This window comes from Jaculus jaculus, chromosome 19 (genome assembly GCF_020740685.1).
Source record: "Jaculus jaculus isolate mJacJac1 chromosome 19, mJacJac1.mat.Y.cur, whole genome shotgun sequence".
Taxonomy (NCBI): Eukaryota; Metazoa; Chordata; class Mammalia; order Rodentia; family Dipodidae; genus Jaculus; species Jaculus jaculus.
This window is the reverse complement of record NC_059120.1, coordinates 58,597,503-58,618,379: the sequence shown is the minus strand read 5'-3', so window position 1 is coordinate 58,618,379 and position 20,877 is coordinate 58,597,503.

Genomic DNA, 20,877 nt, shown 5'->3' with positions numbered 1-20,877 from the left:
GGAATAAAGTGTGGCGCTGTGTGTGTGTGTGATCGACTGGGTAACGTGTGCGGATTGGGGCCACGGGTGTCCCAGGGCCTCCGTGTTTTTTTGCGCGGGAAAAGCACGAGGACCCCGGTTTGGCGAGGGACTCCGTTCGTATTTTTAGGGACACTAATGACCCGTGTGATTGAGAGAGAGAGAGAGAGAGAGTGTGTGTGTGTGTATGTGTGTGAAGCGAATGGGCTCATGCATATGGACTGTGAAAACATGGGCACGCAGGGTGACAAAACTATAAACCCACACATGCACATTTGGCGGGTGGAGAGACGTGTGATGGCGCGCAAGTGTGAAGACGTTTGCGAAAACTATCGCAGCCGCATGCGTGGAAGCGTGTGAAAGTCTCTGACATACGCATGCTAATGTTTGCGAACGGCGCGTGAAGAAGAGGGGAAGGGGGCTCCGAGAGCCGCGGGGGGTGGGGTGGGGTGAGCTGGTGAGGCTGAGTTGGGCCCGTCTGTGCGGTTGGGCTCCATCCAAGCCCAGATCGAGTCCCCTTTCCCCCCTCCGATCCCCCGGGGCCGGGTGGACACCCTTGCGGGAATTTTGCCTCTCCGGGCTTTGCTCGGAGCCGGGGATCTGCCGCCGTCTGGAGCGGGGGCTGGCGGCGGGGGTGGGCCCCCGGGCTGGGGTGGGGCGGGCAGGTGTTTGATTAGGCTCGAGCGCGCTCGCAGGGGCCGGAGACCCTGCAGCTAAGCTCCTCGGCTTGTGTTGGTGGCCCAGGCTGTGCGCCCTACTGGGGCGCACCGGGTGTGTGTGTGCGCCCCCCGGCAGCCTCTCCCTGCGGCTGCGCATCAGGGCCAGCCGCGGACCTGGGGCTCGGGCCCAGCTTCCAGGGTTCCCAGGCTGTTTCAACCTCTTTTTTTTTTTTTTTTTTTTTTTTTTTTTACGGCCAGGCCTGGCGACTGCCCCTGTAATTACCCAAGGCCTGGACGCCGCGGCAGTCCGGCTCTGACCCCGGTGGGGGAGGAGCCTGGGGCGGAGGAGGGCTCTGGCCGGCCTCCTCCCCCAGACTGTGCGCACGACTGGTCATGCTGACCGTAAACATTCCCTGAGCGCCAGCTAGGTGTTGGGCCCAGTAACCCCGCGGCCCGGTCACGGTCTTTGCGCACGGCCGCTCCCCGCGCACACTTGCCCCAGGCGACGTGCTCGAGTTCCACGTCCATCGGAGGTGCGGCCCGCCACTCCCGCCGGGTCCGAAGTCTACCCGCCCGCCCCGCGGCCGCACCTCACGCGCTTTTTGCTCACCTGGGAGGGACACCTGGGTGTCGGTCTCCCACGTGCCCCCTGGTGGGAGTACACCATCCTAGTTCGCGTGCTTCGTAGAACGGAAGCGCCTTGAGGACGGGTTCTTGTTCCGTTCTCTGTCCTACTGCCGGCACCTGGCGTAGGACCCAGAACAGATTGCAAAAGGTGTCTTAAAAAAAAAAAAATAGGGCCGGGCGTGGTGGCGCACGCCTTTAATCCCAGCACTCGGGAGGCAGAGGTAGGAGGAACGCTGAGAGTTCGAGGCCACCCTGAGACTACATAGTGAATTCCACGTCAGCCTAGTCTAAAAAAAGAAAAATAGGGGCTGGAGAGATGGCTCAGCTGTTAAACCTAACGACTCAGGTTCGATTCCCCAGTATCCCACGTAAAAGCCAGATGCACAAAGTAGCTTATGCATCGGGAGTTCGCTTGCAGTGGCAGAAGGCCCTGGCGTGCCCATTCTCTCTCTCTGCTTTTTGTCTCTGCTTGCAAAATAAATAAATAAATAAATAGGGTTGGAGAGATGGCTTAGCAGTTAAAGCACCTGCTTGCGAAGCCTAAGGACCCAGGCTCGATTCTTCAGGTCCCAGGTAAGCCAGATGCACATGGTGTGGCATGCGTCTGGAGCTCGTTTCCAGTGGCTAGAGGCCCTGGCACGGCCACACACTTTCTCTCTCCGTCTCTCTCTATCCTCTCAGTCTCTAATAAATAAATATTTAATAAATAAATAAATAGCCGGGCGTGGTGGCACACGCCTTTAACCCCAGCTGGGGAGGCAGAGGTAAGAGGATCGCTGAGAGTTGGGAGGCCACCCTGGGACTACATAGTGAATTCCAGGTCAACCTAGGCTAGAATGGGCTTGATACAGAGTGAGAACCTACTTAAAAAAAAAAAAAAAAAAAAAAAAAAACCGAGCAAGGCGTGATGATGCACTTCTTTGGTCCCTGCATTAATTCGGAAGGCAGAGGTAGGAGGATCTTTTTGAGTTCAAGGCCAGCCTGGAGCTACAGAGTGAGTTCCTTATCAGCCTGGGCTAGAGTGAGGCCCTATTTTGTAAACAACAACAATTTTTTAAAATTCCTTTGCAAAGAGAGAGGGGGGATGGGCACTGCACCATGGCCTCTTGCCATTGCAAAGGCACTCCAGACGCAAGTGCCACTTTTGCATCTGGCTTTACGTGGGTACTGGGAATTCGAACCTGTAGCATACGGCTTTGCAAGCAAGGGCTTTTAACGCTGTGCTCTCTCCAGCATAAGGTGGTGTCTTTGTTGAATGAGGTCACTCACTGTTCTCAGTGAAGGTGGAAACTTGGGGCGCAGTGGTGGTGGTGCTGCTGCTGTCGAGAAGACAGCCCGGGGTTACCCCTGGAGGAGACGATTTCGGGGGTGGACTCCTCGCTCCTCGGCGAGCTGCGACTGGGCGAGGACGTGTCGGGTCCCGCGCGGCGCGGCGTTCGCTGGGCAGGTTCGGGCTCGCTGGGCCCAGCCCGGCGCGGCCACGTCTGCTTCCGCCCGCCCTGTCTGCATCCTCCTGGGCTGCAGCGAGCCGTGGGGGAGACAGACGACGGGCAGAAAGTCAGGTGGGCGCTGTGACCCCCTCGGGCCTCGACCCTGCCCGTGCATTTGTGTTTAGAGGCAGCCTATCAGCTTGGTGCACCACCGCTCCAGACTGCATCGCCGTGGGTCCCTGGTGAGGAAGGATGGGGCTCGGATAAAGACCCCGCTCTCCCCGAGTCCTGCATTCAGCGGGGGCGGGGGGCGCTTGCGTTTGGTGCATATTATTATTATTATTAATTATTTTTTTTTCCTGGAGTCTGGGGAGCAGAGGAATAGACAAAAATCTTAAAGGACACGCTTGCTAAGTGGTTGCCGTCCCTCCACCCGGACCTCTGCACCCGTCCGCACTGCCTGCACGCTGCGCCGCCTGGTGGCCAGGGAGGAGATTTACAGGCGCTGTGCGATCCCCATAGGGACCACCCAAGGGACCAAAGCCTGGCTTTTCAGCATCCCTGGTCCCTTGCTTGCCCCCTGCGGCTCTCCTCTCCTTTACTAGACTGTGTACCCCCAGTTGACTCAGCATCATCGCCACTCCCAGGCGAATGTCTGGGTTCAAGTGGTGAGGGTGTCTGAGGTCTCTGGGAAATTCCCTCAGTGAGCAAGTCTGGGAATTCCTGCCCCATAGGGTTAACTCTGAGTGTGCTGGCTGAGCAGGTGCTGCCCCCAGGAAGGGAATGGCTGGGGCATTGTCCTCCCAGAGGGCATTTCTAGACTGGGGAACCAAAGCTACCAGCGGCATTGGCCTGATGGCTCACCCAGGGGAAGGCCAGAGCCGCAGGGTGAGGCGCTGCCTAGCACGTCTAGCCCCAACTCCGACACCTAACCTCGCTGAATCCTCCTACCCAGAGCATCTCTAGGTACCGGTGGGCTGTGGCAGAGTGGTCCCTGAGCCTTGACATCTCCGCCCCACTCTCTGAAGGTCACTGTGAAAAATAAAGTGCACGTCTCCCACTTTATTAGCAATGTGTGCTCAGTATTTATTACTTTATTTATTTGAGAGAGAGAGAGAGAGAGGCATATAGAGAGAAAGAGAGAATGGGCACGACAGGGCCTTCAGCTGCTGCAAGTGAATTCCAGATGTGTGCTCTGCCTTGTGCATCTGGCTTACGTGGGTCCTGGGGAGTAAACCCGAGTCCTTTGGTATTGCAGGCAAGTGCCTTAACCACTAGGCAATCTCTCCAGATCTCAGTTTTGCGTTTTGTTTGTTTGTTTGTTCTTGTTTTTTTTCCTCCTAAGTAGGGTTTCGCTCTAGCCCAGGCTGACATGGAATTCACTCTATAGTCTCAGGGTGGCCTCGAACTCACCAAACTACCTCAGCCTCCCAAGTGCTGGGATTAATGGCATGAGCCACCACACCCAGCTACAGTGTTTTTTTTTTTTTTGTTTTTTTTGTTTTTTTTGAGGTAGGGTCTCACTGTAACTCAGGCTGACCTGGGATTCACTATGTAGTCTCAGGGTGGCCTCGAACTCATGGCAATGCTCCTACCTCTGCCTCCCAAGTACTGGGATTAAAGGTGTGCACCACCACACCCAGCCCAGCTGCGCAATCTTTGAAGGTTAGGAGATAGAGGGATGTAAAGGGGAGAAGACAGCCTTTTGCTTGTGAGATTTGCTTGCTTTTGATATTGTGATAAATGACTTATTTTTTCCAAATATTTAAAAGATATTTTAATTTATTTTATTTGCAAACAGAGTGAGATGAAGAGAGACAGAGAGAATGGGCATGCCAGGGCCTCCAGCTGCTACAAACAAACTCCAGATGCATGTGCCACTTTATGTATGCATCTGGCTTTACATGGTTCCTGAGGAATTGAACCCAGGTCCTTAGGCTTTGCAAGCAAGTGCCTTAAACACTGAGCCATCTCTCCAACATCAAGAGTCTCATTTGTTGCCCAAACTGGCTTTTTTTTTTTCTTTTGGTTTTTCGAGGTAGGGTCTTGCTCTAGCCCAGTCTGACCAGGAATTCACTATGTACTCTCTGGCTGGCCTCGAACTTACTTACAGTTGGGATTAAAGGTTTGCATGCACTGCCAGTGACTAGTTATTTAAACAGTGAACGCTTAATCCTTTCTCCCTAATCAAGGGTTAGAAGTGGCTATCAATTTAGTTATCATCAAAGGCCCTACGCTGTCTCTGTTCTGCTGTTATCAAGACCCTCATGACAAGGTGGCCTGCCTGCGCAGAACTCTGTCCTCTGAAGATGACATAGCCTTCACCATCTTGAATCGGAGCGGCTGAGCTTACACACAACACTCTCTCACAAGATTCTACCTGTAAATATTCCCTTGGGAAGAAGTAGGAGTGGGAGGAGAGTCTCCCGATCCCAGTGACTTCCTCTTGCACACCAGTGAGTGCTCCCAGCTGCAGAGGAGGACTCCACCCATGCAGATTTGGGGGGCCGTGACTCATGCTGGGGCTCCTTAGTGATGAAGCTATTTTGAAGTCACCACAAATAAGCCCTGAAACTCACTGGTCCACTGCGCTGGACTTGGATGGACTCGTTTTATTTGCTCCGTCATCAGTGACTTCTCTGGGCGAATAGACATTTATTTACCTTCCCTCAGAAAGGTAAGGCAAGCCCACCTCTGCCTTCAGGGGCCACAACGAGAAAGGTTGGGAGGCAACAACGGTCTTCCAGAGTGTTCTCTTTCTCCTAGCCGAGGCTGGCTTGAACTCCTGACGCCACCTGCATCACCATGCGGCTCCGAAGGCTTTCCTCTGTTTGTATTTATTAGTTATTATTGGTACTTTTTGGTTTTCGAGGTAGGGTCTACAGGTCTTGGTGTGCCCAATCTCTCTTTCTCTTTCTCTCTTTTCCTCCCTGCTTGCTAATAAATAATTTATTTATTGTTTAGATTTTATTTGTTTATTTACACATAGGGAGAGAAGAGAGAGACAATGGGTGTGCCAGAGCCTCTAGCCACTACACACAAACTCCAGATGCATAAGCCTGGGCATCTTTATGTGGTACTGGGGAATCAAATGCAGGTCTTTAGAATTTGCAGGCAAGCGCTGAGTGACCCAACGTCCATCCAGACCCACATCTCAAGCCACCCCAGACACCGCCCCTGAGAAGTCCGGTGGTCCCTCAAAATCATCACCTTGGCCGGATGTGGTGGTGCATGCCTTTAATCCCAGCCCTCAGGAGGCAGAGGTAGGAGGATTGTCATGAGATCGAGGCCACCGTGAGGCTATGTAGTGAATTCCAGGTCAGCCTGGGCTGGAGTGAGACCTTGGTCCTTAGGCTTCACAGGCAAGTGCCTTAACCACTAAGCCATCTCTCCAGCCCTCCTTTCATGTTTTTAAAATGCATTTAGTATTTATTTGCAAGGAAAGAGAGACGGAAAAAAGAAAATGGGCACATCAGGGTCTTTTGCCACTGCAAACAGACTTCATCCAGATGCATGAGCCACTTTGTGCATCTGGCTTCACGTTGGTTTTGGTACAAAGTGCTGAGTTTCGGGCAAGGCAATGGAGTGTGTGCAGAGAGGGAAAAGGAAGGAGTTATAGGAAAGCAGCTTTCCCCCAAACCAGAGCCCTGTGCATGGGCAGAAGGAGGACATGGGTCATGTGGGAGGCCCTAGAAGGACACGAGGGGGTCCTGGTTCTGAGATGGAGTCCCCCAGAACTTGAGCCTGGCCTAGCTTGCAAATGGTGGTGCAGAATGTGGCTCATCTACTTGTGTATTAGGCAGCTGCGGGCATAGGAGAGTCACAGGATACCAGGTAAGGCAACCTGTGAGCCAGAAGACTGGGTCGAGAAGCCTGTATTTGGTTCTCAGCTGTGGCAACTCGAGAAAGCTATTTAACTCTTTGAGCCTGCTTTTTGTTTGCTTTTGTCTGTGAGATAGAGGCAAGACCACTTTCTCCATGCAACTATTTTTTAAAAATTTTTATTTATTTTCAAGCAGAGAGAGAGAGAGCGCAAGACAGGAAGACTTTTGAAAGTTCCCTGGATCACAATGATAGGTAAAAATAGCCTGTACCCAAAGGGAACCTGCCAGCTCTACTGCCTGGCATCTGCATGGGTCAGGGGGAGTAACATGAGAGGACCAGGTCCTTGGAGCCTTTTTTTTTTTTTTTTTTTTGGTTTTTTGAGGTAGGGTCTCACTCTGGCCCAGGCTGACCTGGAATTCACTATGTAGTCTCAGGATAGCCTTGAACTCACAGAGATCCTCCTACCTCTGCCTCCCAAGTGCTGGGATTAAAGGTGTGCATCACCATGCCCAGAGCCTATTTTTGTTTATTAATTAATACTTTTTATTGACAATTTCCATGATTGTAAACAATATCCCATGGTAATTCTCCCCTCACCCCACTTTCCCCTTTGAAATTCCACTCTTATATCCCCTCTCAATTAGTCTCTCTTTTATTTTGATATCATCATCTTTTCCTCCTCTTATGATGGTCTTGTGTAAGTAGTGTCAGGCACTGCGAGGTCATGGATATCCAGGCCATTTTGTGTCTGGAGGAGCACGTTGTAAGGAGTCCTACCCTTCCTTTGGCTCTTACATTCTTTCCGCCACCTCTTCAGCAATGGACCCTGAGCCTTGGAAGGTGTGATAGAGATATTGTAGTGCTGAGTGAGTGAGGAGTCTCTGTCACTTCTTCTCAGCACCATGGTGCCTTCTGAGTCATCCCAAGGTCACTGCCATCTGAAAAGAGAAGGTTCTCTAACCAAAAGTGAGAGTAGCATTAATATAAGGGTATGAACATTAAGAGAAGTGCTTACTGGGCAGTTTTCTGAGCATAGTATATACATTTAGCCAGACAGCAGCAGACGTTACACCCCTAGGGCTCATGACTACCCCTGTTTTAAGTTTTCAGTATCAGGGATTTATTCCCTCCCATGGAGCAGGCCTCCAATCCAATTAGAGGGAAGTTGGTTTCCACCACGACAGACATGTCACTATTGCACCTGTTGGTTCATTTGGCCTGGCTGGCAAAATATAAGGCTTGCCATGTTCACTGTTGGGTATCTTCACTGGTTATTTCTCTCTCTCCCATTGAACTGCATGCAGCATAGCTTTTTCTAGCTTTCTGTCAGCTTGTCTACATGGGGGAGGTTTTCAGCTCAGTTCCAGCAGGATTTCTCAGTGGCCTTGCAGCCCAAGTATGTGGAGTCTTCAGCAACAGGGTCTTACCATCCATTCCTGGTGGGAAACCAAGGGCCTTGGCAATGGTCTATAATGTTTTGGGACATCAGGGACCTCCCTGGCCAGCAACTCAGTGGAAGGTATCCCATCCCTGGCACTGAAAATTTTCTAGTAACAGTCTATGGCTCCTGAGTGCTCTATTGTGCAGAAAAATAGATTTCCATATGACTTATTTATATCCTCTTAGATTTTGATTAGCCCTCCCTCCACCTTTCCTTTACACCTATTTTTTTTTTTAACCTCCTTCCTCTTCCTTCTTCCTGACTCCATTCTACTTGTCCCGTCCTTTCCTGCTTTTCCTTCTCATGGGCTTGGCACCATCAAGCTCACTAACAATGCCTTAAATGCCGGGAGTCTTGAGCTGTGTCAAACAGGGCCTGTACTCGTCGATGGTGGGGAGGAGGACAAGGAGCACAGCAGGAAGGCAAGGCAAGGAGGGAGCCAGAACCGCCTAGAAGTGGGTCAAAAGTATAAAAAAACCGTGGCACAGGTCTTTACCCAGCACTCGGGAGGCTGAGGTAGGAGGGTCGTTGTGAGTTCGAGGCCAGTCTGAGACTACATAGTGAATTCCAGGTCAGACTGGGTTAGAGGGAGACCCTACCTCGAAAAACAAACAAATAAAACTATAGAAACAGCTGGAATGCAAGGTGGTAAGGTAAACGTGGCCAGGGGCAGTACACGCTGAACTGTGGGACATACAGGGAACAAAGCCCCACAGATGCCTATTGGGAGATGCAGACGGTCGATGTGGAGGTCCTTCAGTGAGTAGACTCCCAAGGGCCTGGGATGAAATGGGCTGGGGCATTTCGGGGTTGGCAGGCTTCAGAATAAGATTATAGGGACCTATGATTCCTGGGGAAGGTAGAGAGAGCTGTTGAATGTTTGGAGAGTGGGTACGGTCTCACTCTAGCTCAGGCTGACCTGGAATTCACTATGGAGTCTCAGGCTGGCCTTGAACTCATGGAGATCTTCCTACCTCTGCCTCCCCAGTGCTGGGATTAAAGGCGTGCCCCCGGCTTTAGCTTGTGTTTATAGAACACATCCTCCACTTGACGGAAGGCACTTTGCGTGCACTAACACACTTCAACTTCATGTTCACAATAAGAAGGAGCTAACATCGATATCTTCATTTTGCACAGAAAAAAAAAAAAAATAAACAACAACCCTGAAGCACAGAGAAGCCCACTGTGCCTTGAGAATACACAGCTGAGAAGTAGTTGGGCTGGAGAGATGCTCAGTGGTTAAGGCACTTGCTGGAAGAGCCAAAGGAGCCAGGTGTGATTCCCCAGTACCTGCGTGAAGCCAGATGCGCTAGGTGGTACAGCATCTGGAGTTCATTTGCTGTGGCTAGAGGCTCTGGCATGCCCTCTGTCTTTCTCTCTCTCTCTCAAGTAAATAAAATATTTTTTAGAAAAGAAGTGGATGAACTGGAGAGATGGCTTAGCAGTTAAGGTGCTTGCCTGCAAAGCCTGAGGACCCAGGTTCGAGTCCTAAAACCTATGTAAGCCAGATGCACAAGGTGGCACACATATCTAGAGTTTGACTCCAGTGGCTAGAAGGCCTGGCACTCCAATTCTCTCTCTCATAAAAAAGAAGTGGTCCTGCTGGAACTGAGCTGAGAACCTCCTCCAGGTAGACCAGCTGACAGAAAGCTGGAAGAAGCCATTCTGCACTCAGTTCAGTGGAAGAGAGAAATCACCAGTGAAGATACTTAACAGTGGATACTGCAAGCCTTATACTTGGCCAGCCAGGCCAAATGAACCAATGGATGCAACAGTGGCACGTCTGTTATGGGGGAAACCAACTGCCCTCTAATTGAACTGGAGACCCGCTCCATGTGAGGGAATACATTCCTGATACTGAAAACTTAAAACAGGGGTAGTCATGAGTCCTAGGGGTGTAACGTCTGCTGCTGTCTGGCTAAATGTATATACTATGCTTATCAAATGGCCCAATAAGCACTTCTTTTAATGTTTATACCCATATATTAATGTTACTCTCACTTTTGGTAGAGAATCTTCTCTTTTCAGATGGCAGTGACCTTGGGACGACTCAGAAGGCATCATGGTGTTGGAAAGAAGTGACAGAGGAGTGCTCAGCACTGCAATATCTCTATCACACCTTCCAAGGCTCAGGGTCCATTGCTGAAGAGGTGGCAGAAAGAATGTAAGAGCCAAAGGAAGGGTAGGACTCCTTACAACGTGCTCCTCCAGACACAAAATGGCCTGGATATCCATGACTTCGCAATGCCTGACACTACCTACACAAGACCATCGTAAGAGGAGGAAAAGATGATGACATTAAAATAAAAGAGAGATTGATTGAGAGGGGGAGGGGATATGATGGAGACTTTGAGGCCACCCTGAGACTACAGAGTGAATCCAGGCCAACCTGGGCTAGAGTAAAACTCTACTTCAAATAAATAAATAAATAAATAAAAAGAGTTCCCTAGATCTGTTTCTCCTTAAACTCGACCTGAGGGCTGAAGAGATGGCTTAGCAGTTAAGGCATTTGCCTCCAGAGCCTAAGGACCCAGGCTTGATTCCCCAGTACCCACATAAAGCCAGATGCACAAGATGGCGCATGCTTTTCTGTAGTTTGATTGCAGTGGCATACCCGTTCTCTCTATATATCTATCTGCCTCTCTCTCTCTCTGCCTTGAACTCATGGCAATCCCCCTACCGCTGCCTCCTGAGTGCTGGGATTAAAGGCGTGCGCCGCCAGGTTGGGTTCTCCAGTTCCCACATGATGCCAGGCTACTGCCTTCCTCCCTCCTCATGCGGCCCTGGGAGGAAGGAAGAGGTGAGAGGAAGGATGGCCCACTTTGGAAGGAATTTCTTGGCACCTGTTTCCAGACCACTTGCTTCCCCAGGCCTCATCCAGGCGGAGTGTGGGCTTTGGGGACAGATTTCAGAAAGTTAAATCCTAGCTATGTTAATTTACCTGGTCCTGGGCAAATCACAGCCTCATCTGTTTTCCCATCCAGGAACTGAGGGCACATCAGATTGTGGTTAGGATTAAATGAGATAATGTTTGTTAAGTACTTTGCATTAGATGTTATGCTAATTATCGTGATTGTGTTTTTTTAATTAGTTTTTAAATTTTATTTGTTATTTTGCAAGCAGGGAGAGAGAGAGATAGAAGAGAGAGAGAGAATGGGCACGCCAGGGCCTCCAGCCACTGCAAACAAACTCCAGATGCATGCGCCCCGTGTGCATCTGGCTTATGTGGGTCCTGGGGAATCATATCACACTTGGATCCTTTGGCTTTGCAAACGCCTTAACTGCTGAGCCATTTCTTCAGCCCCATGATTGTGGTTTTTATAGTGATGACAGCAAATTCCAATCCAATTTGCCCCCACCACATTCTAAGGACACTTAGGCCCTCCCTTGTCGAGAAAGGGCTCCCTCAGATATTACTGACAATCCCCAGAGGCTCTTGTGAAAGGATAATTGTATATACTTGCTGAGACCTTCCGTTACTCAGCCAGGCCCATGGGAGCCAGCGGCGGCAGGGCTTTCCCACTCCTGTGTCACCTCTGCTGAGGGGTTCCCACGAAAGCCATTTGAGTTTCCAACTGTGAGTTTGATCCGTCAACTTTTGTTTTGTTTGTTTCCGTAGGGTCTCACTCTAGCTCAGGCTGACCTGGATTACTATGTAGTCTCAGCGTGGCCCTGAATTCACAGCGATCCTCCTACCTCTGCCTCCCGAGTGCTGGGATTAAAGGCGTGCACCACCACGCCCAGCTCAACTTTTTTTTTTTTTAAGTTTTATTTTTATTTATTTACTAGAGACATCGAGAGGGAGAGAGGAAGATATTGAATGGGCATACCCAGGGCCTCCAGCTGCTGCAAACGAGCTTCAGATTCATATTCTACCTTGTGCAGGTGGCTTAAGTGGGGACTGGGGAATTGAACCCGGGTCCTTCAGCTTTGCGGGCAAGCACCTTAAGGGCTAAGCTATCTCTCCAGCTTTCATTTGCGGCCTGGTCGGCTCACAGTCGGCTTCTGTGGGCTGGATGGGGGATGGCTCTGGGCACCTGCCCCTTGCTGTACCGTACAGATTCCAGTCTCTTCTGAGAACGGCAGTTTTTCCTGGAGTCAGGTGGGAGCTTCCTAGGCCAGCGGGACCAGGCCCTGCGAGTGTCCTCGTGGCTGCATTGGTGACTTCTGGCCCCAGTGTGCACGAGCCCTCAGCTTCTCTGTGGTCTTGTCACAGCTCCTACTGGGGCAACCGCCCAGGCCTGCCCAAAGCCTGGGCACACCGAAGGACCTGCTCTGTCCTAGGCAAGGACAACCAAGGACAAGGGGACCGGAGCTGAAGACCCAGCTGTCAGTCCGTCAGTATCAAGAAGGAGCGGGGCATGGTGGCGCACGACATTAATCCCAGCACTCGTGAGGCAGAGGTAGGAGGGTCACCATGAGTTCAAAGCCACCCTGAGACTACATAGTGAATTCCAGGTCAAACTGGGCTAGAGTGAAACCCTACTTCGAAAAAAACAAAAAACAAAAAACAAAAAACAAAACAAAAAAAAAAAGAGCTGGGCTGGAGAGATGGATTAGTGGTTAAGCGTTTGCCTGTGAAGCCTAAGGACCCTGGTTTGAGGCTCCATTCCCCAGGACCCACGTTAGCCAGATGCACAAGGGGGCATATGCGTCTGGAGTTCATTTGCAGTGGCTGGAGGCCCTGGTGCACCCATTCTCTCCCTCCCTCTCTCTCTCTCTGCCTCCTTCTCTCTCTGTTGCTCTCAAATAAATAAATAAAAATTTAAAAAGAATAAAAAAAAGAAGAGCTGGGTCCCTCGCACAGGTTGAAGCGGCTCATCTCTCCCACTCTGGGCTACACTTAGTCAGCGAAGCCTGGCGCAGACCCTCCGAGCTGCTGATCGTCAGGCTCCTGCCCGCCACATCACCGCCAAGCTGAGGGCAAATCAAATCCCTCACCTCTGTCTCTTAGCAGACTCCAGGTTCAACTGAGCTCTCCTCTCCTGACATCGCTGCATGTCGTTTACTGTGCCTGTATACTCTGAAGGACTGGAACCGGGCAGGGTAGGAATAGTGTCACACTCCTGTCGTCCCCTGAAGAGCAGGGCGCTGTCATCGATAGAAGACGGATGGCCCAGGGGTTGACGGAGATGGGACTGCAGGTAGTTTGTGTAGAGACTGATTGGAAGCAGCCAGAATGGAGCTCCTCGGGAGATGAAAGTACTCTATTTGGGGGCTGGAGAGATAGCTTAGTGGTTAAGTGTTTCCCTGTGAAGCCTAAGGACCCCAGTTCAAGGCTTAACTCCCCAGAACCCATGTAAGCCAGATGCACAAGGTTGTGCATGCATTTGGAGTTTGTTTGCAGTGGCTGGAGGCCCTGGCGCACCCATTCTCTCTCTCTCTCTGCCTGTTTCTCTTTGTGTTTGTCTGTTGCTCTCAAATAAATAAATAAAAATAGTGCCAGGCGTGGTGGCGCATGCCTTTAATCCCAGCTCTCGGGAGGCAGAGGTAGGAGGATTGCCGTGAGTTCGGGGCCACCCTGAGACTCCATAGTGAATTCTAGGTCAGTCTGGGTTAGAGTGAGACCCTACCTCAACAAACAAACAAACAAACAAACAAACAAACAAACAAACAAAAAATACTCCATTTATTTATCAACTTAATTTTTTTTTTCAAGGCAGGGTCTTACTCTAGCCCAGACTGACCTGGAATTTACTTTGTAACCCAAGGCTGGCCTCAAACTCACAGCAATCATCCTACCTCAGTCTCCTGAGTGCTGAGATTAAAGACGTGCACCATCATGACTGGCTATTCTTTTTAAAAATATTTTGTTGTATTTATTTGAGAGAGAGAGAATGGATAAGCCATGACCTCTAACCACTGCAAACAAACTCCAGACACACGCACCACCATGTGCATCTTGCTTATGTGGGCACTGAGGAATAAAACTTGGATCCTTGGGCTTCATAGGCAAGTGCCTTAACCTCTAACTGACTGGCTATTTTTCTATTTTTACACGCACACTTCAGGGTCACTGGCCCAGGCTGACCTGGAATTCACTATGTAGTCCCAGGGTGACCTTAAACTCATGGTGATCCTCCTACCTCTGCTTCCCAAGTGCTGGGATTAAAGGTATGCGCCACCACGCCCGGCTATTTTAAAATATATTTTAATTAATTTATTTGCAAGCAGAGACAGAGAGAGAATGAGCAGGCACATCAGGACCTCTTACCACTGTGAATGAATTCTAGACTCATGTACCAGTTTATGCATCTGGCTTTATATGTGTTCTGGGAAATTGGATTTGTGTCAGCCCAGGCCGGCAAGCTTTGCAAGTGAGCGCCTTTAACTGCCTAGCCATCTCCCCAGGCTAGTACGCCCTTTTGTTTTTGTTTTTTGAGGTAGGGTCTCACTCTAGCTCAGGCTGACCTGGGATTCACTATGCAGTCCCAGGGTGAGCTGAAACTCACCGTGATCCTCCTATCTCTGCCTCCCAAGTGCTGGGATTAACGGTGTGTGCCCCCACGCCCGGCTTGTTTGTTTTTGAGGTAGGGTCTCACTATAGCCCAGGCTGACCTGAATTCATTCTGTAGGCCTAGGCTGGCCTTGAACTCACACTGGTTCTCCTACTTCTGTCTCCCTTGTGCTGGGATTAGAGGTGTACACCACCACACCTGCCACAATCTTTGTATTTTGCTGTGTGCATGACATTATGCAGGTGAATTCAGGCGTACACGTTTCCTGGCCCATACATGAAGATCAAGATAAGTTTCTGGTGTTGGGCATTGCTTCTGGGAAATTTTCTTTTCTCTGCCTCCTGCCATGTCATTTAAATAGTTGTTATATTGTATTTTTTAAGGAATAATAACAACCAAAATCTGCACTTGTTCAGCAGCCACATTTGTTTTTCCTATTATTTTCCATCCATGATTGAATCCACTGGGGAGGAACCCATGGAAACGGAGAGGTTAGACCGTGCTTTCCACACACGCTGTGGCACACGTGCACCTGTACACACACATATAAAATGAATACAGAAAGCCGGGAGTGGTGGCGCATGCCTTTATTCCCAGCACCTGGGAGGCAGAGGTAGGAGGATCGCTGTGAGTTTGGGGGCCACTCTGAGACTACATAGTGAATTCCAGGTCAGCTTGGTCTAGAGTGAGACCCTACCTTGAAAAACAAACAACAACAACAATAATAACAATAATAATAAAGTAATAAATACATTAAAAAAAACTTACATGTGGGCCAGGCGTGGTGGTGCACACCTTTAATCCCAGCACTCGGGAGGCAGAGGTAGGAGGATCGCTGTGAGTTCGAGGCCACCCTGAGACTCCACAGTGAATCCCAAGTCAGCCTGGTCTACAGTAAGAATCTACCTTGAAAAACCAAAAAACTTAACTGTGTGAATATTATTGTCTTATATTGTATGAGTACTATATGTTAGTGAAGGTAATCAAGTGGAGCAAACAGTAGCAACCTGGCTAGCAGGAGAGCCACCCTGGTGAGACAGAGCGTGTAAGGATGGACGCAGACACAGGGCCAGAGGCCTCTCCTGGGCCCAGCTGTCCTCATTCTGGGACCCGACCCTGATCTCAGTCTTTCTTTAAACTTCTTGCTCCCAAGTCCACCCAGTGCCTTCTGGGTGGCTAATGATTTGAGAAACAAAGAGAGCACGCCTCTCTCCCCCTGGCTACTGGGAGTGCCTATAAAATGAATAAACATGATTAGGAAAGCTGGTAACTACAGATGACACAGATGAAATGGAAAAAATAAACAGAAGTCTCCAGCCCGCCTCCTCCCCCTTCCCCAGACCCAGTCTCAGCCAGAGAGGACCAGCTCCCTGGGCTGGGTGGGTTACAGCACAGGCCTGTTGGGGTGATATTTATATAAGGGGCTGGGATTCCCCCCTTGGGCAAGTCAAGTAAGCTGTAAAATTTGAAGGCCCATTTTAAAATTGTTTCAAATCCTTCCAATGTGTTTCCTGTCTGGCGCTGGTAACGCATGTGCATGTGTGGCCTGGAGGTCGAGTTAACGAGGGAGGGAGGTAGAGGTAAAAATGCCAAGGGGCCCTGAGCATCCGGGGCTGGGAGAGAGGTCGGTCGTTGGTCAGGGTGTGTGTTCCTAGTGTTGGAATGTACGTAAAGGGCCTTCCAGCCTCTGGAGGGTGGTTTAGTTGGTCTGGGAAATTAGCGTCTTTAAAAAACAAAAAAAACCAAAAACAAACAAACAAAAAAAAACACCCACATATTAGGCTGGGGAGATTTCTCAGTGGTTAAAGCCAGGGCTGTGCAAAAGGGAGGGTCCAAGGGCTCCGGGTGGCTCAGTGGTTAAGTGTTGGTCATTTAAGCGTGAGGGGCTCTTGGGCTGGAGACCACCAAGTTCGACTCCCCAGAAGCCATGTAAAAAGCTAGGAAAGGGGGCTGGAGAGATTGCTTAGTGGTTAAGACACTTGCCTGCGAAGCCGAAGGACCCATGTTGGATTGCCCAGGACCCACGTAAGCCAGATGCACATGGTGGCACATGAGTCTGGAGTTCCTTTGCAGTGGTTAGAGGCCCTGGCATGCCCATTCTCTCTCTCTCTATCTGTCTCATTCTCTCTCTCACACACACACAAATAAATAGATAAGTAAAAGCTAGGAATAGCCATGCACATCTGTAGCCCTGGTGTGAGGACCAAGACTGGAGAATCCCCAGCCGTCTCTGACAGACAGCGGCTTGTGGTTGAGCGACACCCCCTCACGGAGACACACGGATGAGCTTTAGGAGAGCGCTGACCTCCTCCTCTGCCCTTCACACGAGTGGGCATGGGGCCTGTGCATCTGCCCACACGACACCCCCCACACACGCACCCCCCAACACACAACACACCCAGTGCTGGGGTCAAAGGTGTACGCCAACACTCCCAGCTGACAGTTACAGTCACTAGTTAAAGGCCTCGAAGGCTGAAAATCCAAGTACGTGATGTTTTGTTTGTTTGTTTGTTTTGTTTTTCGAGGTAGGGTCTCACTCTAGTTCAGGCTGACCTGGAATTCACTATGTAGTCTCAGGGTGGCCTCGAACTCATGGCGATCCTCCTACCTCTGCCTCCCGAGTGCCAAGTATGTGATTTTCGTTTCTGAATTAGGAGAGAGGGTACTTGTACTTGGCAGCATGCCCTGGGCAGAGTCTAGCCGCACACAGCTTGATTGATGAGATGAGGAGGGAGGCCCTGTGCCCTGTGGCCGGGCACCGGTGTGCGCACCGGGCCTCCGTCTGACATGTCTCTGTCAGCTGCCCAAATCCTACCCGTCCTTCTGGCCTGGCTCCGTACCACGTCCCCACAGCCAGGATTACTCACTCTTTCTTCTGGGACCCTGTGACATTTTGTCTGTTACAATGTTTACTTTGTTCCTTCTCTTCTGAAATTTAGCTAAATGTGTCCCTTCCCCATGACAAGTGCTTTGAGGATCAGAAATGCGTCTTTCTTGGCTGTCGCCTTCCCTGAAGCGTCGCGAGCCCAGAGTGGGGCTCCATCAATGCTTATTGACTTCAACTGCTGCTGCTGCTTGTGGTGTTTTTATTTTTCTTTTGTTGTTGTTTTTTTTTTTTTTGAGGTAGGGTCTCACTCTGGTCCAGGCTGACCTGGAATTAACTCTGTAGTCTCAGGGTGGCCTTGAACTCATGGCGATCCTCCTACCTCTGCCTCCCAAGTGCTGGGATTAAAGGCTTGCGCCACCACGCCCGGCTGTTGTTGTTTTTTTTATTGGCAACTTCCATAATTATAGACAATAAACCATAGTGATTCCCTTCCCTCCCCCACTTTGCACCTCCATTCTCCATCCCCATCCCCCCCTCTCAGTCAGTCTCTCTTTTATTTATTTACTCTTTGTTTTTTCTTTTTAAATTTAATTTATATATTTGAGAGAGAGAGGAAGAGGCAGAGAGAGAGAGAGAGAGAGAATGGGCACACCAGGGCCTGTAGCCACAGCAAACAAACTTCAGATGCATGCACCACCTTGTGCATCCGGGTTTACGTGGGTACTGGGGAATTGAACCTGGATCTTTACTTTGCCAGCAAGCTCTTCAATCACTAAGCCATCCTGCCAGCCTTGCTTGTGTTGTTTTATTCTAAGAGAGAATTCCCATGCAGAAAAGAAAAGATCCCTCATTGACCTTGGCCTAATTTGTTGTTTTTAAACCTCATTTGGTAAAAGCTATCACACTTTAGGGTATTAAAAAAACAAACAAACAAGCAAAAAACTTCATGCTGTGAACTTTGCATTATTTAGAGTATAATATAATCATAATTAATTTAGAACTGTGGAAATTAAACATCTAAATTGAGGGCTGGAGGGATGGCTTACAAGTTAAGGTGCTTGCCTGCAGAGCCAAAGCACCTAGGTTCGATTTCCCAGGACCAACATAAGCCAGATGCACAAGGTGGCGTGTGCATCCGGTGTTTGTTTGCAGTGGTTGGAGGCCCTAGCGTGCCCATTCTCTCTTTCTCTACCCCTCTCCCTCTTTCTCTCTCTCAAATAAAAATAATTTTTAAAAAATGTGGTTTTAGGGCTGGAGAGATGGCCTAGTAGTTTAGGACACTTGCCACTTAAACATGAGGGCCTCTTTGGCTGAAGAGAACCAGGTTCAACTCCCCAGAACCCACGTAAAAACAAACAAACAAAAAACCCGGCATGGCCAGGTGTGGCGGCGCACGCCTTTAATCCCAGCACTCGGGAGGCAGAGGTAGGAGGATCGCCGTGAGTTTGAGGCCAGGCTGGGGGACTACAGAGTGAATTCCAGATCAGCCTAGGCTAGAGTGAGACCCTACCTTGAAAAAAAAAAAAAAAAGACAACAAAACAAACAAACCAACCAAAAAGCTGGGCATGGCCTCACACATGTGTAACCCCAGTATTTGGGGGTATTGAAACTAGAGAATCCCTAGGGACTGTTGGCTGACAGCAGCTCTGGGTTGAAGGAGAGCCCCCCTCCCCTGCTCAATCTCAAGGAAAGAAATACACGGATGAGTAACAAGAGACGGACACCTGGCTTTCTTATCTTGGCTTCCTCACGCACGTGCACAGGGGCGTGTGCATCTGCACACACGTGTATTCACCACACACCAGCCACACCACACACACACACACACACACACACACACACGCCAAAAAAACCCAAAAAGGTGGGTTAATTGTTGTCATCACGATACGTGGCATGTGTCTCGTGATCTGTTTGGGGAAGATGTGGGACAGGGAGGTCTGGGGGACTTCTGTTTATCCCAGGGTCACCCGGCCCTTGAATCATGAAGGATGGTGGCACTGCGGGCACTGGGCACGGTTCCTCATGGTGGTTGTGTGACAGAGGCTGTGGAACACAAAGGCACCCAAAACGTAGCCTGGTAAAGTGGGCATGGCAAAGGGAGTGGCAACCTCTAAGCACAGTTACTGTGTTCGGCTTTCAAAAGCAAGTTCCGCCAGGCGTGGCGGCGCACGCCTTTAATCCCAGCACTGGGGAGGCAGAGGTAGGAGGATCACCAGGAGTTCAAGACCAGCCTGAGACTCCATAGTGCATTCCAGGTCAGCCTGGGCCAGAGTGAGACCCTACTTTGAAAAACCAAAAAATAAAAATATTTTTTTAAAAAAGCAAGTTCCAAAAAGAAAAAAAGGCAAAAAGAAAAAGCTAGGTGGGAGGAAGGAAGAGAGGGAAGGGGGGGGGCATGAGAAAACTATGCTCTTGCTGTTGCCACAGTGACTGTACTGAAAGGGACTGTACTTGGGGGGGGGCTAGGGTACACCCCGACATTTCCATGGGTGTCCATGCCCCCAGGATACGGGGCAGAGGAAGAAACAGGTGCTCGGAAGGCCACGGTCTGGAGTCTCGGTTCCCTCATCTATGTAAAGTGTAAGGAGTAATGACTCCCTCAAGGGCCCGGTGCCGAGCTCATAAAAGGCGGGCGCACAGCTGTGGCAGCTGCGCCCGCAGCCCGCAGCCCGGGGCTCCCCCGGCTCTCCTCAACCAGCCCCTCTGTGCTGCCCTTTCATTCCGTTTCGACCACTCCAGCACATAAAACTGTGGATTTACCCAGGTAAGCCTGAGTTTCAGATTAACAGTAAATGACCTCTTTCTTTAAAAAATATATATATTTTATAGGTACCAGGGAGTGTGGTCACCAGTTTGACAAGGAGTCCATCAAGGATGTTGCATTGTAGCATGCTACCTGGACAGAGGGTGAACTTCCAAGCTTTGTCCTCTCACCGCCAATCTGGTGTCTGACAATGTTTTTGGGAAGTGTGTGAAAATAAAGCCTAAATTTAAAAATTAAAAAAAAAAAATATATATATATATATATATATATATATATATATATATATATATATATATATATATATATATTTTAGAGGGGTGTAATGTCTGCTGTTGTCTGGCCAACAGTATATACTATGCTTATCAAATGGCCCAGTAAGCACTTCTGTTAATGTTCATATTAATGCTACTCTCACTTTTGGTAGAGAATCTTCTCTTTTCAGATGGCAGTGACCTTGGGACAACTCAGAGGGTATCATGGTGATGGAAAGAAATGACTGCAGTGCTCTGTACTGCAATATCTGTATCACACCTTCCAAGGCTCAGGGTCTAATGCAGAAGAGGTGGCGGAAAGAATGTAAGAGCCCAAGGAAGGGCAGGATGCCATACAACATGCTCCCTCCAGACACAAAATGGCCTGGATATCCATGACCTCACAGTGCCTGACACTACCTGCACAAGACCATCATAAGAGAAGGAAAAGGTCAAGACATCAAAAGTAAAAGAGAGACTGATTGAGATGGGGAGGGGGTATGATGGAGAGTGGAATTTCACAGGGGTAAGTGGGGGGGGGGAGAGGGTATCACCACGGGGTATTTTTTATAATCA